Here is a 25369-nt window from a genome sequence, read left to right as displayed (position 1 = left end):
GCCCCTCATCACTGGGGTTGAGGGAGGAGGGACGATAGATGCACTCTTCCCAACTCCAGGGCTCCAGTCTCCACCAGGAGGCACCAGGTTGGTTCGGCTGGCTTCCCAAAAATCTGGTCCTGCAGCAAGCACACAGCTCCGCTGAAAACACACTCATCCTCGTCTCCCATTTGATCTTTCCTCCACATGCCTTTTGGATTACTGCTGGCATTTTGTTTCCATCTGTTTTCAACTCTTGGTTAGAAACATACGAGCCCGGCTCTAGCCCTCTACAGAGCCGGGGGTCCTTGGCAGGGTGCTGCTCTGAGAAGGGTCCAGGGAAGATCAACTGCATGTCTTATTGCCAATCAACAGACACTGAGTGAGCACCTCCCATGTGCCAGGCACTGCTCTATCCATCAGACACTAGCTGGGTGCCTTGTCATTCCCCGACCCAAAATTCAACACAGGCTTCCATTTCACTTGGAGCAAAAGCTCCAGTCATCACAATGACCTACCAGACCTAAAATGACCCCCTCCATACCCATCCCTCACTTCCTGACCTCATCTCCTTGCAACTCTTGCTCTTCCTCCCCAAAGCCACCCAGACCTCATCGCTCTTTGTGGCCACCATGCCTGCCACCTTCTGCCTTAGCGCCTTTGCACCAGCTGTTCCCTCCGCTCCACCCAGACTGCCCTTTCCTCAGAGTGGCTAACATCCTCGCCTTCTTCGAGTCTTCACTCAAGTATCACCTTTTCAACAAGGCTTACACTGACAATCCTGTTGAAAATGGCAACCCTTCAACAGCAGACCTGATCCCCTTTCTTCCCCTTCCCTAAATTTTCCTCTTCTGTAGCACTTATCACCTACTGCCTTGGCCCAGTTCCCTAGAAAACACAGCTCGAAGGAATGCAATTCCAGGGAAGAAGGAATGAGTGGAGAGGGTGGATAAAGCATGGAAGGGGGAGAGCAAGCCTAAGGGAGTTTGTTTCCAAATGGCATTAGTGCTGTAACAAGTGATGGCTCAGTCCCACAGGACATCTTCAGAGAGGCTGCATGAAGCTAATGCATCTCCAAGCAGTGTGCCCAGGAAGGAGAAAGGTGTATTGTTCAGTATCTCTCTCCCATTGGTCAATGTCTGCCCCATGGATGTTAATGCCCGCATACTTCAGGTGATGAGAAAGCAGGTTAAAGCCATGAAGGCCCATCACCTTGGCAGCAACAGGGAGTATCAGCATGGAAGGTGGGAGCTGAGAGGTGCCCTGTCATTCCACCCCCTCCCCCCCCCATACACACACACTCTCTCTCATCTCAGGTGAGGGGCTATGAAGTCGCCTGTGGGTAGCATGAGGGACGGTCCTTAGCCTGTAGGAGTGGCAGGGAGGCAGCAGTGGCTCCAGGACTGCAGGCATAGACCTAGCCATTATCATAGCTGCTCCAGCCAGGCAACCATGTGTGGGTCTGGACTGTGCATGAACTGAATCCTGTATGACCCTCCAACATGGTATCCATCTCTCCCAGCTAGAACGCAAGCTCCATAAAGGCAAGATCTTTCTCCCTGTCCCTGAGGCATCCCAAGAGTCCTTGGTGCCCTGCTGAAAGAATGAAAGGACTATGCTAATGAAGGCAATGCAGACCCTGCCCTCAATGAGCTCACAGTGCCGAGGGGGACACAGGCAAGCGAACAGGTGGTACGGGTGGTACAGAGCAAGAGGGCAGTGCTGGCTGGAGGCAGGCCAGGCGGCAGCAGCAGCACCTGGCAGAGCCGTGGGCAACTGATCTTGAGTCCTGGTGCTTTGACTTTAGGTGTAACAGGTTGTGCCCAGCCTGGTGTCGCTGATCAAACAAGGACACTGGAGTAGGAAGTCAAGATCTGGGCTCTCAACCCAACCTCAGCTGCTAACCGGCCATAGGACCTTTTGAGAATTATCTAAAAACCAGTAATTACTATTTATCAAGTCCTCCTTTTCTACCAGAGCACAGGCTGAGTACTGTACTGTCTTAATCTGTTCAGAAGCAGAGTACCTTAGACTGGCTGATTTATAAACAAGAGACATTTATTTCTCATAGTTTCGGTGGCTGGGAAGCCCAAGCTGAAGGTGCTGGCAGATTTGGTATCTGGCTCATAATGGCTGTCTTTCACTAATAAGAGCATCAGCCCATTCGTGAGGGCAGGGGCCTAGTCATCTCCCAAATGCCCCACCTCCTGACACCATCACCCTGGGGCTTAGGATTTAACATATGAATCTGGGGGAGGGATGGTAACATTTAGTCCATAACATGGGCATACACTTTCATATAGCATTCCTACAACGATTCAATGAGAGCGAGATGGTGATCCTCATTTAATGGAGAGCTAAACTGGGCCCAGAAAAGTTCCATGAGCCTACCCAGACTCTCCTGGCAAAGAAGTGGCAGAGAGAGGCTTTGAACCTGAAACCGCCTCTGCCAAAGCGTAAGCTCATAATCGCCTCCCGCCAGCTCTGCGCAGCTGGGTCTTAGTGCCCTCTTTTGTGAAATGAAAAGATTAGAGACATAATCTTTAAAGCCCTTTCCCATTACGCTGCATCCTAAACATGTCAAGTTCAAAGAAAAGTGATCCAGCGCAGACTTGGTGGGAAATGACTGGATATTGTCCAGGGCAAATACACCTACAGTGCGCCATGGGCCACCGACCAGGCCTGAGTCACCCTCAGACCAGTGGGCACCAGCCGCTCTGTTCGGTACGTGGGGACGTGCACAGGAGATCAGCCTGCCCACGGCAGAGGTGCCACCTGAGGAAACTTCCTGTGGGATTGGGAAGACACACACAAAGTGTCCTCTGCATTTTCAATGACATGCGACATATGGAAGCCCAATCAGTCACTCCCTACACAGCCTGAAGGTCGGGGGGCACCAGGGCAAGTGCAGTGAAAGCCTGTCACTCAGCCAATGCCACTTCAGGCCTCCATCCCTGATCTATGTCACCACATATGTCATTTTACACTTTCTAGCGGCCACACTTCAAACAGCAAAAGGAAGAGGTGAAATGAATATTCATAGTCAACTCTGTTTAACCCAGTATCATTTCAACATGTAGTAAAGATGAAATTCCAGCGAGATAGTGTACATTCTATTTTTCCTAGCAAGTCTTTGAAATCTGGTGTGTATTTTACTTGGAGCACATCTCAATTCCAAAGCCACCTTTCGAGCACTTGATATGAATCCCCAGGAATCCAGTGTTCACATGTGAACCGTGGCTGCTGAAGGGAACAGTGCAGGCCAGTGCAGGCCAGTGCAGGCCAGTGCTGATGGGAGGACACACACGTTCGTGCCCACACTCATCTCAGAGCAGCTCAGGCAACAGGAACTGTCAAATTCCTGCTGCATCAGGACCAGCGCATAGCACAAGGGACAGCCCTGCACTCAGGGGGCAGCCTGGCAACAGCAGAGGCCCCGGGGAAACGGACAGCAACCTGAACTCACACACGGAGTGCAGAGAAGTGAGAGGAAGTCAGCCCCGTGGGGGAAGAAGACATCTGGCGAGCTACCCTTTGAAGTTCAGCTCACCTTCTAATATCGAGACTAGCAGGCCAGGGAAAAAGTACTGGAGGCCTTTAAGCAATTGAGGCCAGAAGTCAGGCTTCCTTGGTCAGTTCCTTGGAAAATGGGTTTCATATGAGATTCCGGAAGGGAGAAGGGAATATTCCTAACGTTAATAATTTATGTATGCAAGTGGTGTCAAACCACAGGAGCCTGGAGTCCTAACACATTAGTGACAGCCCAGGCCCGCACTCATTCACACTGAAATTAATTGCTGCACGGAACAGACCCACAGAAGCAAGAAGTAGCAGAGAAGATGGGTGTTTTTCAAAACTGAAGGACTTGGAGATTGCTAGGGGGGTTGTGATTTTTTCTAGGAATGGCACAGATTGAAATGGATTTTTAAAGCAAGAAAGAAAAGAAAATATTTCTAACCCTTCTTTGTAGCCCACCCCTCCAACACACACACACACACACACACACACACACACACACCCCAAACATGCGAAGCGATGAAGAAAGGGTGGCTGACTCTTCAACCATCCGCCACCAGAAGAACTGCTTCCCTCCCTGACAGGGTACCTCCCAGTGCAGACCTTCCCTGGGCCCATCCTCCCAGCCCCTCCCCCATCAGGAGCGGACCATATGGGCGACACTTCAGAGCCACACTTGGGGCGTGTTTGCTCGCTGCATCTGTGAGGCTGAGACTGGAGCCACATGGAAGGCACATGCAGGAAACGCGCTGCAATGGTCTAATGTTTATGATTCTGGGAGGAGGTGGCAGAGCCGAGGATGGGATTGATCAGGTTCCAAATCTATTTCCTGGAGTCAAGTTTAAAAGAGAGACGTTAAGGGCGCAATCTCTAACGATGTGGGTACATCGCAACAAGCTACAAGTTTATTTCTACTGGTGTTTATACAGATTTTTTTAAATCTGTTGCTTTCTTCTCACATTGGACTAGCCCATCCCTGCCAATGCTTAGAGAACTCTGAAAACTGCCACCTGTGACACATTCTTGTCAGATTCAGAAAATCTGGTTTTCTAAGCGTTCGTTTACAGGAGAACCACCCCCCTTTGCTGTAATGCCTTCATTGTTTCTTCTTGTTGTTGTTCAGATGTTAAGCGTTACCATCTGAAAATCATGTCCGTTTTCAGTGACGTCAGATATCCACCCAATGCTAGTTTGGTTTCCACATTTCTTTTTGGACAAGCGCTCAGAGCAGGCCTGTCTCCATTCGCTGGCACACCCGGGCAAGAAGGCATTCCCAGGCCCCGGAGTCTCTGTGACGCCTCTTGTCTGAGCCGGCCGCTGCCCTGGAGCTGCTCTGAGTCACCGGTGCCCATTGTCTCCAGTAGGAAGGGATGTTGAAGGCAGATTTCCCAGGCTCCCTAGCATGGCATTCACATTCTAGTCACATGCCTCAGCTAGGAGAGCTGGGAGGCAATGGGGAAAACAGGTGCGCCGGAAAACTAACCGTAAGGATGACTAAGGGTAAGTCCTCTACAGTTTACAGAATGATTCCACACGCAGTATCTCGTTTAACCTCACAGTCACCCAGTGAGACAGAGCTTTAGCTTTCTGCTTATAATGAGGAAACTGGGGCTGGGTTTGCTGACATCCCACATACGGTCACACGAGGGACCCACGGCAGAGCTAGGGATTGGACAGCTCTTCAGACAAGGAACCCAGCCCAGCTCTGTCCCTCATTGCCTTTGGATGGTGCTTAGGTAAAACAATTCCAATGTTCATCCAAAAGCGTGCATTGAGAGGAAAATAGGTAAAATTTCAACCAAATGTATACTGAGGGTCTGCTATGTGGGGGAAAAAAACTTGCTGCTTACTCTCACATTTAGGTTGTTTGAGTAGAAAAGCTATAGCTCATGGAGGGTTAGATGTCAACCCAGGGAACACAACAAGAGCTGTCACCATTGTCAAGGTGTGGGTGCATCCTGGGCTGGGGAGGACCATGGGGGTTTTGTGGCGAAGGAGGAACGTGAGCAAGCCCTGGGCAGGGACTCCCCAACTTTCCTGAAGAAAGAGTCCCCAGGAGCATAGTTAACTCTGTACATCTTGTTAGCCCGTGTTAGTCCCTGGTTAAAAATACGGATTCCTAGACTTTAATGCCGCATCAGGATTTCCAGGAGGAAAAGCCAGGTAAACTAAGCCCTGTGCCCCAGTGACCCTTACCATAGGCTGGGAGCCGTGGGAGGCATGAGTCAGCTCCACAGGTTGGGAGGGTCCAGCTATGGAGAATTCTGTGAGCTGTGAGAGTGGAAGGGAAAATAGAAAACCTGGTGAGAGAGACTGAGAAAGGTGAGATATATAAACTAACACACATTCCAAAAGAAGACTTGATTCCAAAATAAGGCCAGGGATGGACAGCAAGACGGCAGCCGGCTGTAGGACAGGCAGAGAGAGGGCTCCAAGAAGGAAAGAATCCCCCCTGAGATGGCTCGGGGGGAGGGAACCTGAGTCAGGAGTCCAGAGGCATCTCGGGGTCAGTGGCTGGGGACTGGGGGCCAGACCGGGGTCTGCTAGGAGTGGGGTCCAACTCCCCTTGGACTTAGAAGTCTAAGTGCTATGATTCATTTTTAATAGACTTTTCCTTTTAGATGAAACCAGTGGTGTCCTAGGAAATTATTCTGCTAGCTTCCTAATCTTACTCCTTCACTTATTAGTAGCGCATGGTCATTGGCACGGCACTGTAGCCCAGAGCTTCTCAAACTTTAGTCACCTGGGCGTCTGATTAAAATGCAGATTCTGGTTCAGTAGATCTGTGCGGCCTAACACTCTGCATTTTGTTCTTTCTCCAGAGATGCTGATGTGGTGGTCCTTGGTCCACATATTGAGTCAGAAGGCTCTGGCCCAATCAGACACTCCTTTCATCTGCCCTTTGGTCCATTTTTCTCTCCAATTGGACTTTAAAATAAAATGAGTACATTCTCTTGTAATGGAGTACCTACTACACACAAAGCAATGGGATGAGTGTTGAGAGAGAGACAGAAATAAGTATGATACAATGTTCAAGGAAATTACAATCTGTTGGGTAGAGAAATGGACACTAACATAGTATAAGGCCCGCCCTCCGCCAGGCCTCCTACTACATTGGGGTTATAATGCATTGCTCCCTCCCACCCCCACCCCCACCCCCACCCCCGGTAATCCTCACTACACCCTGCAATAGGAATTGTCGAACCTCACAGAGAAGGAAACCCAGGCTAGGAAACATTAAGTCAATTTTTTTTTAATTCACATAGCCACTGAAAAGGTGGATTTTGACTTAAATTTGGGTCTGTCTGGCCCCAAAATTCTAACTCTTCCCATCAGGCCATATCCCAGTCTCTGGGCATCCTATGATGGTTGCAAGATGAGAAGTACGCACAGCACGCCGGAGGAGTTCAGCAGGTGGGGTGGTAGGTGACAGGAATATGGAACTACAGTACGGTTACTGAATTTGACTGGTTTATCAGAAAACAATAGCAATGAAGACTTCATGTAGAAAACATACTTTTCAATGTTTCAAAGCAGGGACCTGATTCTTTGTTCGTAAATTCTCCTTTTATGGGCTGCAATTCCAAAGTTGAGAAAAACGCTTGTCCAGCCAAGAGAGGTTGGCATCTCTGGCTCAGGGCTCCAGATCCTAGCAGACATTTGGTCTGCAAACACCCAGAGTGAGGGCTGCCCAGCCCGGGAGCAAGCTTCTATTGCACGTCTGCCTTGGTCTGAACAGGGAGCAGAGCCCAACCCTGAAACCCAGGATCTGAACGTACTCATTATCCAGCATTACGTGGCTGCAAACCCCTGTCACCATGAGCTTTTCTTCCTTTGTCGCCACCGCGTTCCAGGGCCCCTTACTCTAAGTGGCGCCCTCCCACTTGCCCACACAGACGGCTCCCTCTCTGCTCCCGCCAGCCACCTCCTGGACCGAGCGCTAACCAGGAGCCCCCGAGACTGCATGTCTGGGATTCAGAAATGACTCCACTTTCTCTGCTGCTGAGTCATTGTTATTCGGGCTGGGATGACGGGAAGAGCAAAACCTATTGAAAGAGGGAGTCTCCGTCCCAGGGCCCCTCCCTACGCTGCCACACTTGGGCCTCCACCTGATCGGGGTTCTGGATGCTGGCAGAATGTTCCATTGCATATTTGTTCCATTGCAAAAAAAAAAAAAAAGACAAAGAGAACCAAGACTGTCATTAAACACCGAGGTACCTGGAAGTCAGCCACCCCCCACCAGAGTGAGTCTCAGCCTGAAGAGAAGCCCAGAAACATTACATTAATTGCCAATAACAGCTCGTCTGGGTAGGAGTGGGGTGGGGGACATGGCCGTGGAGAGAGGACAGAGGGAGGGCGTGCAGGACCACCTGCCCGGGAGAGGAGAGCGAGCCAAGGGTTTCTGTAAGGGGCTGGTCCTCTGGACTCCTTCCAGCTTCTTGGTTCTCTGATGCTAAAGAGAGAACTTTGGTTGCTCAGGGAAAGGTAGCTGTGGAGCCCACTGGGACAGGGCTAGGGGAGGATGCTAGAAGGCGGCCTCGAGCTCCTGTGAGTGGGGCACTGGGCCAACCACTGCAGACGAGCAGACAATGGAGAGAACTCCCTCCCGAAGCAGCCAGCCTGCGGTAGTGGGAGGCAAACATGGAAACAGACCTGATGGTTGAACGTGAACTACTACAATGGGCCTGTGCTAGGTTCAGAGATGGAGCAAGATGCTCCCAGTCGAGCAGGGAAGACAGTGTGACAGGGGCTTTGAGAAAGTGCCATGAAGCCTATGGCAGGGCCACCCAGACATGACACTCAGGGATACCTTCCCAGAAGAGAAGGCGTTCAGCTAGACCTAGGGAGGAGCAGCAGCTCACCGCATGGGGGTGGGGCCAAGGACAGGGGCACAGAGGAGGGGAACCCAGTGCTGTCACTGAGAGGTGAGAGGAGGCATGGAGCATTTGTAAAGCTAAGAGGAACACAGTTAGACTTGAGTATAAAATGGGGGTGGGGGGGTGAAAAGTGAAGCTGGGCAGCAGACAGGACCTCTGTGTATAGCACACAACAAGAGCTTAATAATGGCACACGTTCTGGTGCTTTGGGTGCACAGAGAAGGGAGCCATGGAATTTGCTGAGGGCTGGAGAAAACTTGCCAGAGAAAAAAAAAGAAAGAAAGAAAGAAAGCCTTTTAAAGGATGACTAGGCATTTACCAGAAGAAATGAGAAACACGTTCCAGGCAGGGGAAAGGTGTGTACAAGAGCGCTCTGGCACTTTGAAAATTAACCCTCTTCTCTCCTCCAATGCCAGGTGGGTCCCGTGCACCAAATTCTGTTTGGCAGGGTCATATCAAGGTCAAAAGAAAGTGGAGGGGACTGGCAATAGTCTACTTGCTCTGTAGGCCTCGATCCTTTTGTACAGACACCTTTCTGCTGAGGGCAACCTGCATTTCCCAAATCAGCAACCCAGCCCAGCCAGCTGAGAAAACTTCAGGGGGGACCAGGGACATGATCACCTCCTTGTGGAGGTTCCACGAAGAAGTTATTGCCTTATTAACAGTATAAAAATACCCTCAAAACGGGGACCCTCGGAAATTATGCCAATTTAATAAGCAACACTTACCACCAATGTGTGCCAGGTACTGTGCTGAAAGCTCCACAGCGTCATCTCATTTAATTCTCTAATCAGCCCAATGGAAGGTAAATGTTCCTATTACTTTAAAGATGAGAAAATGAAGTGAGAAATCCCGCCCTATGACCTGGGCGGTTGGCAAACGGCGGCTGGAGGAAGGATTAAGACCCTCCAGGCCACACTTCCCACCACACTGGCCTGCTGCACCCACAGACAGGTGAGAGCATCGCCGAAGCATCTCCCCACAGCACCCCGGGGAAGGTGACATGGAGACCAGCAAGAGGAAGATGGTTTCACACACGTGTGTGAACCAGGGAGATGGCTGTGGGGTTTTTCTAAAGGCAAGGGCAGCTGCCAACCCTCCTCCACTTACTAAAGATAATGCTGCCTCTTCCATGAGGCATCTGCACGCAAGGCCCCTTCATGCGCCTTTTCTTGTGTGATCCCCAACATGCCCATTTTACAGGTGGGGAAATCAAGATTCAGAGCTGTTACGTATCTCTTCCAAAGTCTGGCTGCTACTAAAGTGCTTGAGCCAGGACTCAAACCAGGTTCTATTTGATCTCAGGAACCACGTCTTTCCGTCACACCCACCACGCCATGGCACAGTGGAGGGGACCATGGCACAGTGGATGTTCCCAGGAGGAGACGCCTCGCCGCCAGTGAAGGGAGCTAAGGACCTGCTAGGCAAGGCCTTTCACCATGAGAAACTGTACTTTACGAGGATGCTGACATGTCTCTTCCGCCAAACACAGGTTCTCCCACAAAAGGAAAAACAAAGAGAGTTACCAGGGCCAAATGAAAGAGAAAGGGAACATCTGCAGAGGAACACAATGCGAGCTCTCCCGGCCAAGCTTACGGTTAAACTTTCCACTCTCAGATGCCTTTGTTGAAAGTAACTCTGACACAGCGGATTCGGAATGATATAAGACAACATCAATAAAGTACGGGGGAGGACGGACCCAAGGGACCTGGGATAGAAGAGCAAGACAGGTTGCTTGGGGAGGGGAGGCCCACAGAAGGAAGAGCCCATCTGTGTAGACTTGTACAGATGAAAGCTCCATTGTATTTCATGCTCAAATGGATAGCCTCTCAAGCTGCCTGTAATCTTGTTCAGAGCGCTGAAAGGTGATGTCAGAGAAAGAGCACTAGACAGAAAGGAGACCAGGGTTCAAGTCCCGGCCTCGCCACCATTCTGGGAGTCACCATTCCTCCGTCTCTTATTTTCTTTGTCTTTAACATAAAGAAATTGGACTCGATGATTTCTTGAGGCCTCTTTCAGCCCTAAAGCAGGTGATTATAACTCTAGTGCCTCTCTTTTCACATTCTTGATGGGGCCACAGAGAGTAGCCCACATAACCAGGACTATGAGAAGGTATGACTAAAGGGGTTGGAGCCTAAAGATAAATTCTGTCCACACCATAGCCTTGCCCAGGAACCCCTGCAATCCAGTCACCAGACTCAGACAACACTGAACTCTTCACTCTCCTTGAGCAGACTCACGTGCTGTCACCTACACCCTGTCCCTTCCTACAGCTGCCAGGCCGTGCCTGCTGGGCCAGTGAGAGTCAGGCACTTGCAGAAGCCAGAAGATGAACAGCCCCCAAACTCAAGATAAAAATGCCCTCAAGAAGGTAGAGAACTGGCCCTGGGGTTGAGATAATATATATAGTTATCCAGAGCAGGGGGTTCTGGGTAAAACAGGATTATCTCTGACAAGTTGTGTGATCTAAGGGATTTCACCTCTTTGAGCCTAAGTGTTCTGACATGTAAATAATGGTGATGATAATATACCTGTTGACAAAAGGCCTATCTCATAGAGTTGTTGTGATTATCAAATTACACATTCACAAATAAAGCAATTGCTGCCCCCAGGGCAAGTCCATGTGTAACGGCCAGAGGTCTAGGAGCAGGGCTAAGGGCTACTGAATGTGTGAAGCTCAAAACATACTCAGCCAACCCTTTACCTATCAAAATAGTCCCAAATTGCAACACACTTGTTGGAAGGAAGGGGATTCACTCTCTTCAAGTGGCAGGAGTGTGAAGTAGGTAAAGGGAAGAGGATCCAACCATTTGGGCCAGACTAGGAACCCACCAGTCATCACCCAGAAGCGTGAGCCCGCTGGAGCCATGGGGGGAGGGAAGTTTGGACAGTTGTCTCTTTCCTACAGAACCAACTTCACAGAAAGTGAATCAGGAGTCCTCAAGAGCAGGCTATAGCGCCCTTGGGACAGGGGTCCCTTCCTGTGCACAGTTCAATGCCAGCACCCAGCATGGAGTCGGAACACTGTGGATACATTAAGTATTTGTTGACTGATCCTGGCTGGCATGGCTCAGTGGTTGAGTGTCAACCTACGAACCAGGAGGTCATGGTTCAATTCCTGGTCAGGGCACATGCTCAGGTTGCGGACTCAATTCCCAATAGGAGGCATGCAGGAGGCATCCCATCAATGATTTTCTCATCATTGATGTTTCTAGCTTTCTCTCCCTCTTCCTTCCTCTCTGAAATATATATAGAAATGGAGAGGCTGATGAAACAGAAACCCCAGTGAACACACTAAGTAGAAAGCTAAGGATTGGCCTCCAGACCAGGGATGGCCCAGACATTGAGGTAACCTGGAGAACTAAGGGCAGCACTTGGAAAAACCAGACCAGAGAGAGGGTCAGTCTGTGAGTCACCTGTCCTTCAAACCCAGGACCTGTCTGAGGAGGGAACCAAGGAATGTAAAACCGTGAGTCAGCGGGTTATCTCTGCTGCTACCTTCTGAGTCATCGCCTGAGCTGTGGGCCCGCCCTCTGTGAGGGGGCGTGGGGAGGTGTGTGTGGCCATGTGTTTATATCTACACCCGCACACTCGGCAGACACCACCAGCCAAGATGAGTCAAGAGGCTCACGTTTTATTGAAGCTATGTCACTGGGCTGTCCAGTTAGTGACTCACTGCTTACCTGCCCTCCCCCAAGGGAAGTGCCTTCCAACCCAGGTGAGGCTCGGCAGGCCTCCGTGTGCCAGGGGCCACGTGACTCACTTATTCTGCCGGGTTCTGTCTGTCTTCAGGAGCCACGTGTTTTGAGGCTGTGTCTGAGTGCCCGGTGAGATGAGGCCCAGGCCCGAGGCTCAGCATGGTGACTTAACCCCTACCAGGCACTCGCTCCCCTCCTCCAAGAGTCCTCGCTCAACTCCCCCTCTTTTCTCCTCACTGCCACCTTCTTCTGTAGAGAGTCTTAAGGGGTTACTACAGAAAAGGCAGCTCACTCCCTGACTATTGCAATCTATTATTAGAAAACGTTTGAAGGCCCCAAAGCCTTCCCGATTCCCCTCCCTCACCCTGCCAAAAGAATGTCTAGTAAATCATTCTTGCCATTGAAATCATTCCTGACATTATTACCAGATGAACCATCCTCAGATGTAGCTAGCTCATTGCTCAAAAACTCCCATCCCATACCAAATTCAGTAAAAACATGTCTTCCCTGCCTGTAGAGTTCACTGCCAGCCACATGTAGGGTGAGAGGGAGGAGCTCTGCCAGTCACGCCCGTATCATGTGGCCCCAGCACAGCTGAGGGTCCAGGGGTGAGCCCCTGACCTAACCTGGGCCAGTCTGAATCCCTCCCTGGGAAACTTGGCATAGAGGCTCAGAAATTCCAGTCTCAATCTGGGCTAAAGACTTCAACAAGATGTACAGAATCAGCCCTGGCCAGATGGCTCAGTTGGTTGGAGCATCATTCCATGCACCAAAAAGGTTGAGGGTTCGATCCCTGGTCAGGGCTCATACGAGAGGCAGATGATGCATGTTTCTCTCTCACATCGACATTTCTCTCTCTTTCTTTCTCTCTCCCTCCCTCCCTCCCTCCCTCTCACTAAATATATCCTCAAGTGAGGATTTAAAAAAAATAATAATCAGGAGGTGGAGGCAGTAGAGGGGGGGGCATTTTCCCACAATGTGATCAGGAAAGCTCAAAAAGTAGTTCCACAATGAAGTTGACATGCGCAGAGAAGCTGAGATGGCAGAAAAAAATAGTGCCCAGTTCCCAGGATCCAGTGCTACCCGAAAATTTCTTCCTGCAGCTTTAATATATAAACAGGGTGGTAGGTAAAACAGCTAAATATCCACTTACAATAGAAAATGTAATTAAAAATATATTTTAAATGGTATCATATATAAAATAGTATTTTAGAAAATGGTTTCCACATTCATAGAAAAAGAGGAAGAGGGGGAGGGATTGGGAAAGCAAGAAGGGAAGAATAGGGAAAAGAAAATTATAGCATCAGAAATGTTATGTTTTCCATTCTTCTCATAGGTGATTATTCATGATCTAAAAATCATCTTCAAAGGGCTTGTTTGCAATTACATCCATCACTTACAAGTGGGAAGCCCTACTTCCAGGAAGAATCGTTTACCCCATACTAAATTTATCTGCTTCCCCCCCCCCCCCCCCCCCCTCATGGTTTCTATCTAAAGAACTCTAAAACATTTCAAAAGGGCGTTGATTAAGCTTGTTTCAGGCTCGGACTTAACTAACCACCAACCTGATGTTCAAAACAAAGTCATCAAGAGAGTTCCCTGTAATATGAGAGCCGTTGTGTGGCCTCCAATACAAGGCTGCTCCCATGGAATAATTTGGATAAATCCTCACTTATATTCAGGCATACGCATTACTTTATCTCCCTTCAACTTTCCAAGCTCCATTGGAGGGATACTATTATCATCTTTACTCTATAGACAGGCTGGTCAAGGTCCCGGGGATAAGTATAAGTAAGACCACACAGGACACAATAGGGCTAGTTTTGGAAGTCAGAGTGTTCTGACAGTTTCTACTCTACCTGGCAGGTGAAGGGCGGGTTCTGTATCTTAGTTTGGGGGAACATTCTTTCACACCTCTAACTCATGCCGAGCAATCAGGTACTAACGAACATTTTGGTTAGCCCTGAGTACATCTACCTCGCATGAGGAAGACTGAAGCTCCCTAGCAAAGCTGGTAAGTTGCAACAAGGAGCCACTGCACTAAAGCATCTTGTTTTGACTGCACTGAAAACATCCCCCGCCACAGCCCAGAAGGTGCGTTCTCCACTCTGTGGGCAGAACCCACTCTCTTCACTCGAGAGTATGACAGCCAAGAATGCTTTCATAGCTGCGTTTTGCTGCCTGATTCCGTCTGGAATGCATGGACTGTGTCCCTTTGATCTTTCCTATGGCTGCTCGGAGGGGCCAGAGTTCCAGTATTTGCAGCTAGTTCTGTCCTCATTCTCCACCAATACTGCCTCTCCCCAAGTTCTTGGACACAATTCTGTAACTCCGTTTAGAAGTTCCTCCTCCTCCCCGCTCCCTTCTCCTGGACTCCAGACCCTTAATATGCTGCCTCACCACCTATGACCTTCCTCGGTCATGCGGGGGTGAAGGCAAACTTGCTCCTTTTCTCAAGACTGCCTCTGCAGCGTTCCCTGGACCCCAAATACAAGGGCCAAACATCTTCTAGGCGCTTGGAAATAAGCAGCTGGTTAATTGGCTGGTGGTTTGGGAGTTTGTTTGTTTTTTGCTATGTATCCAGATGTTGGTGTCATGGAGGCCCTGACTGGAAGTTGTGTTTTCTATTATGATTCAGAATAAGTCACAACAACTAGAAAAAGTGAGATGCTGCTTGTCTTTAATGAGCAAGGCCCTTTCCAGCACTGTGTCCAAGAATGAGACCTCAACCTGCTCAAGGAAATGCACTATGGGCATGCCCCTCTCTTTTTCAAAAAGGCACTTTGACCGAAAAAGAGGTAAAAGGTTTCTCCAGTCTGCTTCTAGGGAGCTGAATGGTGGCCCCAGAGGTACCAGGTCCTAATCTCTGGAATCTATCATGTTACCTCATTTGGGAAGTGTCTCTGCAGATGTGATTAAGTTAAGGGTCTTGAGATGGAGATGTAATCCTGGTGGGCTGCAGGTATTCTTCCAGAGGGATGCAGAGGGAGATTTGATACACACAAAAGAAGCCAGAGCCATGGGGAGAGGAAGGAAGATACTGGAATGATGCAGACACAAACTAGGAAATGTTGGAAGCCACCGGAAGTTGGAAGAAGCAAGGAGGGAGCCTCTGGAGAGATTTGTGGCCCTGCTGGCAGCTTGATTTTGAACTTCTGGCTTCCAGAACTGAGAGAGAATACATTTCCGTTGCTTTAATCCAAGTCTGTGGTGGTTTGTTACAGCAATCTCAGGAAACAAACTCAATGCTTATTTCTAAGAGCCACTGAAGACAAGCCTGGAGGTGGGGGTCAGAGAAGGAACAAGCAGGACTAAGATCTTCCACACATGGGAGGGCTCACTGGTGACCGATGTCTACGTCTGTCCGGGGCCCCTTCAGATTCAAGAACCACTGCAGAGCAGAGGGAGAACAATGCTTCTAACAGCATCAGGAGTCTGGGTGAGGTTAGTTCTTCGTTGGGGTCCTGCCAATCGGTCCAGGAGCACTCAAGACCTGCTTTGACTCAGCCAGCCCTCCTCCCTGTGAGTTTCTACTAGTAAGAGAGATGGGAGCACAAGGAAAACATCAAATGTAAAACCAATGTCCAACTAGCTAACCTTCTAACTGGGTTTGGGCCTGAGACTCTACTGAAGTTGTAGAAAACCAAAGAGATGAGCTCCCACACACCAGCCCATTGTCCTTCACATCTTACTCACTAGTAAATGTGGCTCTGTGTCCTGGACTGTGACTAATCTAATTAACAACTCACCGTCCTCACTGGACACAAGAAGGGGAGTGGGAAAAGAGCTAGGCTACCCCTCTCCTATAAATAGAAATAATTTGGGAACCACAACCTCCCCAAGAGTGTTGATTAAAACCTCTATTTGGGGACATGAATAAAGAGAGTGAAACGTACCTTCTGCCCCTTTAAGCTTCCTTCTCTCATTTCCACCAAGAAAAAGAGACACTGAACCAACTCTCCCTGGGTGCCTACCTTATGCCATGTACTCTTCTAGGCACTGGGGATAGAACATTAACAGGACAAACAGAGTCCCTGCCTCCATGAAGGACCACAAATTCCTTCCTGGGCCCTACTAAGCCTTCACCACGCTGAAACACAGTCCAAGGAAGTCCACCCCAAGCTTAGTTCCTCCCAACACCCAGGACTCTAAAGTCACACTTCTCACCCAGTGCCATGCTGGTCTAAAAACCTGAGAACTCGCCCTAACCGGTTTGGCTCACTGGATTAGAACATCAGCCTGCGGACTCAAGGGTCCCAGGTTCGATTCCAGTCAAGGGCATGTACCTTGGTTGCGGGCACATCCCCAGTAGGAGGTGTGCAGGAGGCAGCTGATCGATGTTTCTCTCTCATCGATGTTTCTAACTCTCTATCCCTCTCCCTTCCTCTCTGTAAAAAATCAATAAAATATATGTTTTTAAAAATTAAAAATAAAAACCTGAGAACTCAATTCTTGAAAGAACCATGTCTTAAGAATATAAGAATCAAATAAAATAACCACCTGAACCACCTGCCCAGGGCAGATAAAATAGAATTTGAAGAACATGAAACACTGGGGAAAATACAAGGCATTTATAATTGTAATCTATAGCCAGTTAGGTCAGAGGATCAGAAAATTGTGCTGCTGAGGTCAAACCTCACTAGTCTCATTAATTGCATTTATTCTCATGTCACATCTGGACTTAAACCCCAAACAGCTGATTAAGATGAATAGAAATCAGCTGACTCCCATCTATCCTTTTTGAGAATCAGCCAATAGCCCTAGCTTCCTTTACAGAGGATGGCATGTTATTTTTGAAACATACAGAAAGAGGACAGTTCACAAGTTCCAGGAAAATCCAAATCCATGAGTAAGCAAGCCATCTATCTGTGAGTGATGGATAAGGAAGAAGAGGAAAAGGAAGAGGGAGGAACGAAAAAAGGAGAAAGAAGAGGAAGGGGTAAGAGAGGGGAGAAGGAGAGGGGAAAAGGAGGAGATAATGCCAAATATTTCTAAATATGCAAACGTCAGTTATGATGTAAGATGGGAGCTCTGAGTGACCATGAAAGGAGACTTTGCTCTTTATTTGATAACCGTATCCATGAGCAAACACTACTAAAACTAATGGAAACCAAAACAATTGTTCCAAAATGATGAAATTTGGGGAGTAAATCTAATTGTTTAATGCTAGTAAAAACAAGTCAGTTTTGACTAATTCCATGGGAAATGGCATAAAGCCTTCCTGTCCAGGATCTGTGGTTACCTGGGAGGCACACTTCCAGAACCAAATATCTTTGTTTTGTTGTTCCTTCAGTCCCAGCTCAAAACGGACGCTCAGAAAACTTCCCACTAGACCACAACACATTAGGAAGAACAACTATTGTTTGGGTCCAAATGCGTGGAAAGTGCACCACAGAAGAAGAAACAATAATAGAGAGACAAAGAGAAAAGAAAGAAAGGAAGTGACAGAGATAAAAACAGCACAGGAACATGTAATTTGAAGAAGAAAGTGGGAACAGGCCACTTTAGAGGTTTGGTTGAACTGAATGAACTGAAGGCAAAGGTCAGTAAAACGTTCCCATTCCCCTGCAACTGGGTTCATTATGTCCTTACAGACCAGCCTGCCCAAGAGTTCACACTGGTATTTCACAATCACTCATTTGCTCATTCGCTCACTCATTCATTCAACAATTACTTGTGGAATATTCGGGGCCCTGGGCTTGGATCCAAGGAGGTAGAAAGGTGAGCACAAGCCCGAGGGTAGAGGCTTGTGGAGACCTGAGACGCAAATGTCAATGTGAGAGTTATTGGTGTGGGAAGAGTAGAGCTTGATAGGGTGTGCATTGTAAAAAGTAAACTTTTCCTTTATAATATATTTAGATTTACAGAAAAATTGTGAATAGAGCACAGAGTTCCCATACACCTCACACCCAAGTTCCCCATTTTTTAAAAATATATTTTATTGATTTTTCACAGAGAGGAAGGGAGAGGGATAGAGAGTTGGAAACATTGATGAGAGAGAAACATCGATCAGCTGCCTCCTGCACACCCCCTACTGGGGATGTGCCCACAACCAAGGTACATGCCCTTAGCCGGAATCGAACCTGGGACCTTTCAGTCCGCAGGCCGACGCTCCATCCACTGAGCCAAACCGGTTAGGGCCCAAGTTCCCCACTTTTAACATCTCACATTAGTATGGTACAGATGTCACAATGAATAAACCAATATTGATTAAGTACTATTAATTGAAGTCCATACTTTATCCAGATTTCCTTGTTTTTACCTAATGTCTTTCTTCCGTCCCAGGATCCCATCTTGGATACCACATTGCATTGAATCATTACATCTTCTTAAGCTCCTCTTGACTGTGACAGGTGATAGCACGCATTTTTTTTTTTAAATATATTTTATTGATTTTTTACAGAGAGGAAGGGAGAGAGATAGAGAGTTAGAAACATCGATGAGAGAGAAACATCGATCAGCTGCCTCCTGCACATCTCCCGCTGGGGATGTGCCCGCAACCCAGGTACATGCCCTTGACCGGAATCGAACCTGGGACCTTTCAGTCCGCAGGCCGACGCTCTAGCCACTGAGCCAAACCGGTTTCGGCAATAGCACGCATTTTTAAAGCAACTTTTTTCTTCTACTGTCTCTCCAAACAGGCTTAGTGGACTAGTTATTTCTGTGTCCATAGGTATAATGTTGAGCTGGTCCCAAAAACATTTTCCATTTCTCTCAGATAATATATGTCCTATTCAAATACAAAATTATTATGTTCAGGATAGTGTAATAATTGCTCAAAATTTGGGGGCAGGAATCAGTAGAGGAATAAACGAAGTGAGCAGAGAAGTGAGGACCCAGGAAAGGTGTTATGGAGGCCAAGGAGAGAGTTAAGAAAGAAGGGGCATCAGATACAGAAAGAGGTCCTGGCAGAGGAGGAGAAAAGGACTGGGCCATCAGCAGTTCATGTATAACCTTCGAGAAAACAGTTGCATAGAGTGTCAAGAAAGGGAGCCACAAAGGAATAAGTTAAGAGGTGAATATGTGGCCAGGAAATGAAGGCCGCCAAGGTGGACTCCTCCGTTAAGAAGCCGAGTGGTAAATATAAGGAGAAAAATAGGTTGGCACCTTAAATGGGTAGCAGCAGGTTAAGGGAAAGGCTTTGAGGTTGGGGTAGATAGCAGTCAGCTTCTAATAGGTTCCCAATAAGTCCCCTTCTTATATCCACAGCCTTGTTTAACCCCCTTCCCTTGCTCATGGGCTGGTTCACTTCTATCTGACAGAATAAAGCAAAAGTTAGGGGATGTCCTGTCTGAGATTAGGTTACCAAAGACTGGTTTTTGCCTCACACTCTTTCTCTGGCTTTTCTCCATTTGCTCGCCCTGATGAAGTAAGTTGCCATGTTGAGCTGCCTCATGGAGAGGCCCACATGGCAAGGAACTGGGGGTGCCCTCCAATCAACAGCCAACAAGGAACTAAGGCCCTCAGACCAACAGCCCATGAGGAGCAGAGCCTTCCCTGGCTGAGCCTTGAGGTGGACAGCAGCCTAGCCAACACCTTGAGTCTGTAAGAGACCCCAAAGCAGAGGGCTCAGCTAAGCCATGTCCTGATTCTAGACCTAGAGACATCTGAGAGAAAGAAATGCTGTTTTAGCCACTAAATTTGGGGATAATTTGTTACACAGCAATGAGTACCTAACACAGGCTGGTTAGTTTTGGTAAGGGAGGCCTGCACGTGATTCTAGTTTTAAATGAATTGTTCTTAAGAATTACCTTAGAGTCTGTCAAAATGCAGGTTGTGGGCACAGACCCTAAGAATTTTATTTAGACACTGGGAATACAGAACTAACTGGACAGCACTCTTTGGGGAAAGGCCCAAGAAATTGCATTTTTAAATACCTTAGATGATTCTGGTGCAGGTGGGGGAGGAAAGGTTCCAGTAGAAGGAACTACCAAGAGATGCAACTCAGATGATGTCCTAGAGCAGGTAGATGGGCAAGAATCCAAAAACCATGGGGATACTGGCCTTGAAGATTTAACTTTCTCTGAAATATCAAGGAAGAACAAAAGTATGGAGAAAGATATATAGAAAGTTTGAGATAGAAAGAAGGAAAACCCTCAATCATCTCTGAAAGAAGGAGATGGAGCCATCTACAAGGCCTGTGGAAGTGGAACTATTGGTCAAAGTTTAAAGAGAGAAGAAAGGATTTTAAGAAGAAATAGACTCCATAAGGAAGCTTTGGTGAGTCAGTAAGAATTTTTTTAAGTAACAGTAAAAGGGTGGAGAGGGCCAGAAGATGACTAATAAGCATAATTTGGAGGGAAATGAAGGAGCCCACTCTCTTCACACTCCTCACCCCATGAGCCACTGGGAGTGGGAGAAGGAAAGTCTCTGGTGGAGAAAGTTCCAGGGACAGTATCCAGGGCGAAGACATGTTTCTGTTGTGAGAAGGAGCCAGAAAGAAGTGTTTAGGGAAAGGCGGAGAGGAGTCTTCTCAGTAGAACCCGCGCTCTGCTGGGCCCAGTAGGAGTCCCATACAAGGAAGCAAAGTGTCCTGGGTGGAGTGGGGCTGAACTGGAGAGAAAGAGAGGAGGGCAGGACTGGATCACAGGAGGGCAGGAGGCAGTGCCCGAGGAGGCTGGAGGTTGAAGATGGGCTAGAGATTCCTGATAATAATGGGAGGACAGAGCAGATACCAGTTCAGCTCAGTGGAATACTGATCAGTCATCAACGCCAACATCTGCAGCTCCTCTACAAGCAAGTCCGGGATGAGGGCTGACATGTAGCTTCCTGCAGGGCTGCCTCTGAGAGCTGGCCTGGAGTGAGGCTCAGGTCCCAGGAGAGCAGTGGGACATGTCCATACGCATAGAGTGCTTCAAGTCCCGTATATATCCTTTAAAACTTCTCCACTCCTCTCCTATAGGAATTCGCCTATTGCTAGTTTTTGTGCAGAGAGAATACCCCTAGGCCAAGAGTTAGGAGACCTGGGTCCCACAAGTTATGTGACCTTAAAAAGCCATTGACCTCCCTGACACCATTTGCAAAGGGAGGGGGCTGAACCAGATGTTCCTTCGAGTCCTTCCAGCTCCAACATTCTAAGAGCCTGAACACATGAAACCATAAACCAGGTCTAGGAATCAAGTCGTTTAGTTCCTGGAATTCAGCTTTTAAAAAAGAAGGAAAGAACTCCAGCTCTTATCAGTTAACCTCTGGAGACCTCCCAGCCATTGATAGGATTCCCTGCGGGGAAATGTTTTGAAATAGTGGACATTCCATGAAATGAAATTCTGGGGATTAATGTGCAATACGGGCTGAAAGTTTTCTCCATGTCTCTTTCCCAAAATGTCTGAGAAATCTTTATCCAATTGGACGTAAAGTAGATTCTTTTCTGGAGCATCCTGTTTGCATTCTCAAGGCAGGACAAAGCACTCAGGCCCAGATAGCTTACTCATAGAGTTGTTAGGGAAGATGCGCTGACAACCACCAGTGAATCATGTCTAGGTCATTCCATGGCTACGGTTTTAAACTACTCCAAGTGTTGCCACACACACATCCACGGATTGTGAAAGAACTTCAGTCACATGAATGAAGTGAAAGCGGGACTTTCTCCTGCCCTCCGGCCTCCCTGGGGATTACTCTCTCTCTCCACCACCACTTTCTTCTCTGGTGGAAACCCCTGAGGTCATTTAGTTCCATCTCACATTTTGGAAAATCAGGATAACCTAATAGATGTCCTAACTCACATCCCCAAACTGTACGTGAAAGAAAGGGGATGAAAAACAGACATGGAAACTTCTTCTGATTTCCAAATGCAGGAAATTTGATTACCCTGGCCAGGACTCTGTTTACTTTTTCACAATATATTACCAGGAAAAATAAAAATACCCTTTACGGGTATTTTATGAAAAGTCATATAATGCTACACTGTATATTTTAAATATTTTATATTTCTATTCGTTGTTTAATAAATATGTATTTAGCACTGTGCTCGGTGCTGTGAGGGCAGTCAGTATCTAAGCTCTGAATTAACTAGAAGCCAATGAAATAAACTATGTAATAGTGGTATAAAAGGAGGATGTAATTAATTCTGCCCCAGGGTAAGAAAGTTGAGCAAGGTGAGCCTTAAAGGATGAGTAAGAGTTTGCAGAGACTAAGAGTGAGCCAGGTGATGAATGGGATTTGTAGGGCATTCAAGGCAAAGGAACGGGGAGAGAAAAGACACAAAAACATGAGACTACATGGAAGGACAGTCGTGTCCATAGTTTGGAAGAACCAACATTGTAAAGTTTTCAGTTCTCTGGAACTGACCTATAAATTCCACACAGTTACAATAAAAATTCCAATAGGCTTTTTTTTTTTGGTGGAAATTAGAATGCTAATTCTAAAATATGTATGGAAGCTCAAAGCCAAGGACCGCCAAGACCTTCTGACGACTGGGGAGAAGTTTTTGTCCAGATACCAAACCTATTCTAAAACCACAAAAAGTAAGAGAGTGGGTTTTGTGCAAAGATAAACAAACAGACCAATGGAATAAAAGAGCAATTTCAGAAATCCACACATAGAGGCATCCTTGGTTAGAGACCCAGGTAGCACTGCAGAGAAGTAGGCCAAATAAAACCACAGTGATAGCTAGCGCTACGCTTCCATCCGCATGGCTGAAATTTTTAAAACTAGAAATAATGAATGTTGATAAGGATCTGGAACAACAGAATTTCTCATACACTGCTGGTGGTTGCATAAATTGGTATAGAAAGTCTGTAAAACAGTTTGACATTAAGTATTTTTTAAAATTTATTTTTCAATTACCATTGACATACAATATTATACTAGTTTCAAGTGTGCAACATAGTGATAGACATTTATATAACTTATGCAGTGATCCCTCCAGTAACCTAATACCCACCTGGCTCCATATGTAGTTATTACAATACTAGAGGCCCAGTGCATGGATGGGGTCCCTCGGCCTGGCTGACGATTGGGGCCATTCGGGCCAATCGGGGCCGGCTGGTCAGGGGGAGAGACTGCAGGAGGTTGGCTGGCCACGGGGGGTTGGCTATAGGATCGCACGGACCACTAGGGGGAAGCTCCTGCATTGAGCATCTGCCCCTGGTGGTCAGTGCATGTCACAGCTACCGGCAGGTCATCCGGTCGTAATGGTTGCTTAGGCTTTTATATATATAGATTATTGACTCTGTCCCTTATGCTGGACTTCCCCATGACTGTTTTTTATAACTGGCAAAATGTACAGCTTAATCTCTTTCATCTTTTTCACCCACCCCCCACCTTCTCCCCTCCCCTTCTGGCGAACATCGTTTTGTACTCTATCTGTGAGTTAGTTTTTTTGCTTGTTCGTTTGTTTTTTAGATTCCACATGTAAGTGAAATCATATCTTGTAAATCCAGGCACATACCCAACAAAAATGCATGCATATGGGCACCAAGAGACTTGGTCAAGAATGTTCATAGTTTCATAGAACCTTCTTGGTGGTAGCCAAAACCAAAAACAACCCAAATGGCCACCATGTATAAATAAATTATGGTTATGTATACAATGTAACACTATACAGCAATGAACTTGATAAACTCTAGGTACATTTAACAACATAAATGAACCACAGAAACCAGACGCAAAAGAAAAATTACCAAATAGTCCTAGTTAGATAACCTTCAAAAACAGGCAAAACTAAACTATAGCATTAGAAATCAAATAATGGTAACTTTGAGGAGTGGGCATGAAAGAGGTGGTAGCAGTATTCTCTTTCTTGGCCTGGGGTGGGGGTTACAGAGGTATTTGCTTTGTTATAACTTACTGAGCATATATATATATTTATATATAATTTATATATATTGCTTATGTATATAATTTTTATATGATAAGATTTCTGCATGTGCATATTTCTTAATAAAAAGTGAAAATTAAGTAATTAAATAAAAGCGCCTGTCATGTAGTAAGGACTCAAAAACTAGTTCCCGCTGTTACTCTCTCAGCACCCCTCTCACCCCTGCGCACTTAAAGCAGACTTTCTCCTCCCAAAGGGCTCTCCAAGGGAAATCACAAGCTGTCACAGGCAAACAAGGACCTTTCTCTCCCTCCCTTTGGGACCACGGTTATAGATGCAGGAGGGGGCCCAGAAGGAGAGTCTCGCATTGCTACCCAGGCCCAGACTGAGGGAGGACTCGTGATCATCTGCACGTGCCACCTGCTGCTCCAACTTGGTAACGTGATGGGCCCGATTTGGAGGATAACTCAGCACTGCTGGTAAAGTCAAAGATGCAAATGCCCTGGGATGAGCAACTCCACGTCCAGGTACCTAGCTCAGAGGTGCTCCTGCACAGTGCACAAGTCCACGGGTGTTTAATGTACTAGTAGCATTGTTTGTAATCGCCAGAAAGGAAAAAGAAAAAAAAACTAAACACCCATCACCATAGGCATGGGCAAGTAAATGATGGAGTCGCCACACAATGAGCAGTTGCTACAATGAGTGAACTAGACCTAACTTCTTAACATGGATAAATCTCATAAACAGACAGCCGAGTAGAGACAAGTTGCAAATAATATGTGCAGTAGGAGCCACTGACATATATTTAAGCATACAATGCATGTGGCGCAGGAATGTAACGAAATCACGGCAGGAAAGTGGTTACTCACAGGCAGGGAGGACAATGGGGTTGGGGGGAGATGGCCATCGCTGAATCCCTAGTATTTTTTTTTCTTTAAATAAGTATCTGAAACAAACATGGTAAAATATTAACAATCGTTTAAATCTAGTGGTAGGTATATCAGGCATCTATTACATTACTGTTGTGCGCTTTGTTTTAGGAATATTGTCTAACAAAAAGAAATAATGGATGTGAATTATCTCCCTTGAGATAGTCTCTAGACCCTTACCTCCCTCACAAAGAATAAACTATCTAATTCTACCAGATTTTCCTCCTCCTTCAAGATGCAAATGGATTTATGGTAAACAGCAGTCGGCAGCAGGGTACACCCACACTTCTCTGGGCCGTTCCTGACCCAGAAGCGTCGCTGAGCTGGGAAGATGCCCTTCCACCCTGCTCTACACCCAGGAAGCTGACCCGTGAGGACAAGCCTTCTGGCCTCTGGCTGGGTTGGCAACTAGGAGGCAGAAGAAGAGATGGCTGGACAGGAAGAGAGAAAGAGCAGAGTACTTATCCCCTGGCTTCCTCCCTGCTGGCCTGAAGGTTGGAAGCGGCTGCATTTCTCCCCCGAAAGCCACAGTCCCTAAATGCAGGCCACCCCTGGGGTCCCCCATGGCTCTCGGGGTTGCAATCCTTCCTTGCCTTTGCTCTTGGGGCCTAG

This window comes from Myotis yumanensis, unplaced genomic scaffold, assembly GCF_028538775.1.
Source record: "Myotis yumanensis isolate MYYU_CA2020_CCGP unplaced genomic scaffold, mMyoYum1.0.hap1 SCAF_17, whole genome shotgun sequence".
Taxonomy (NCBI): domain Eukaryota; kingdom Metazoa; phylum Chordata; class Mammalia; order Chiroptera; family Vespertilionidae; genus Myotis; species Myotis yumanensis.
The sequence above is the reverse complement of the archived record's forward strand: the minus strand, read 5'-3'. Positions refer to the sequence as shown.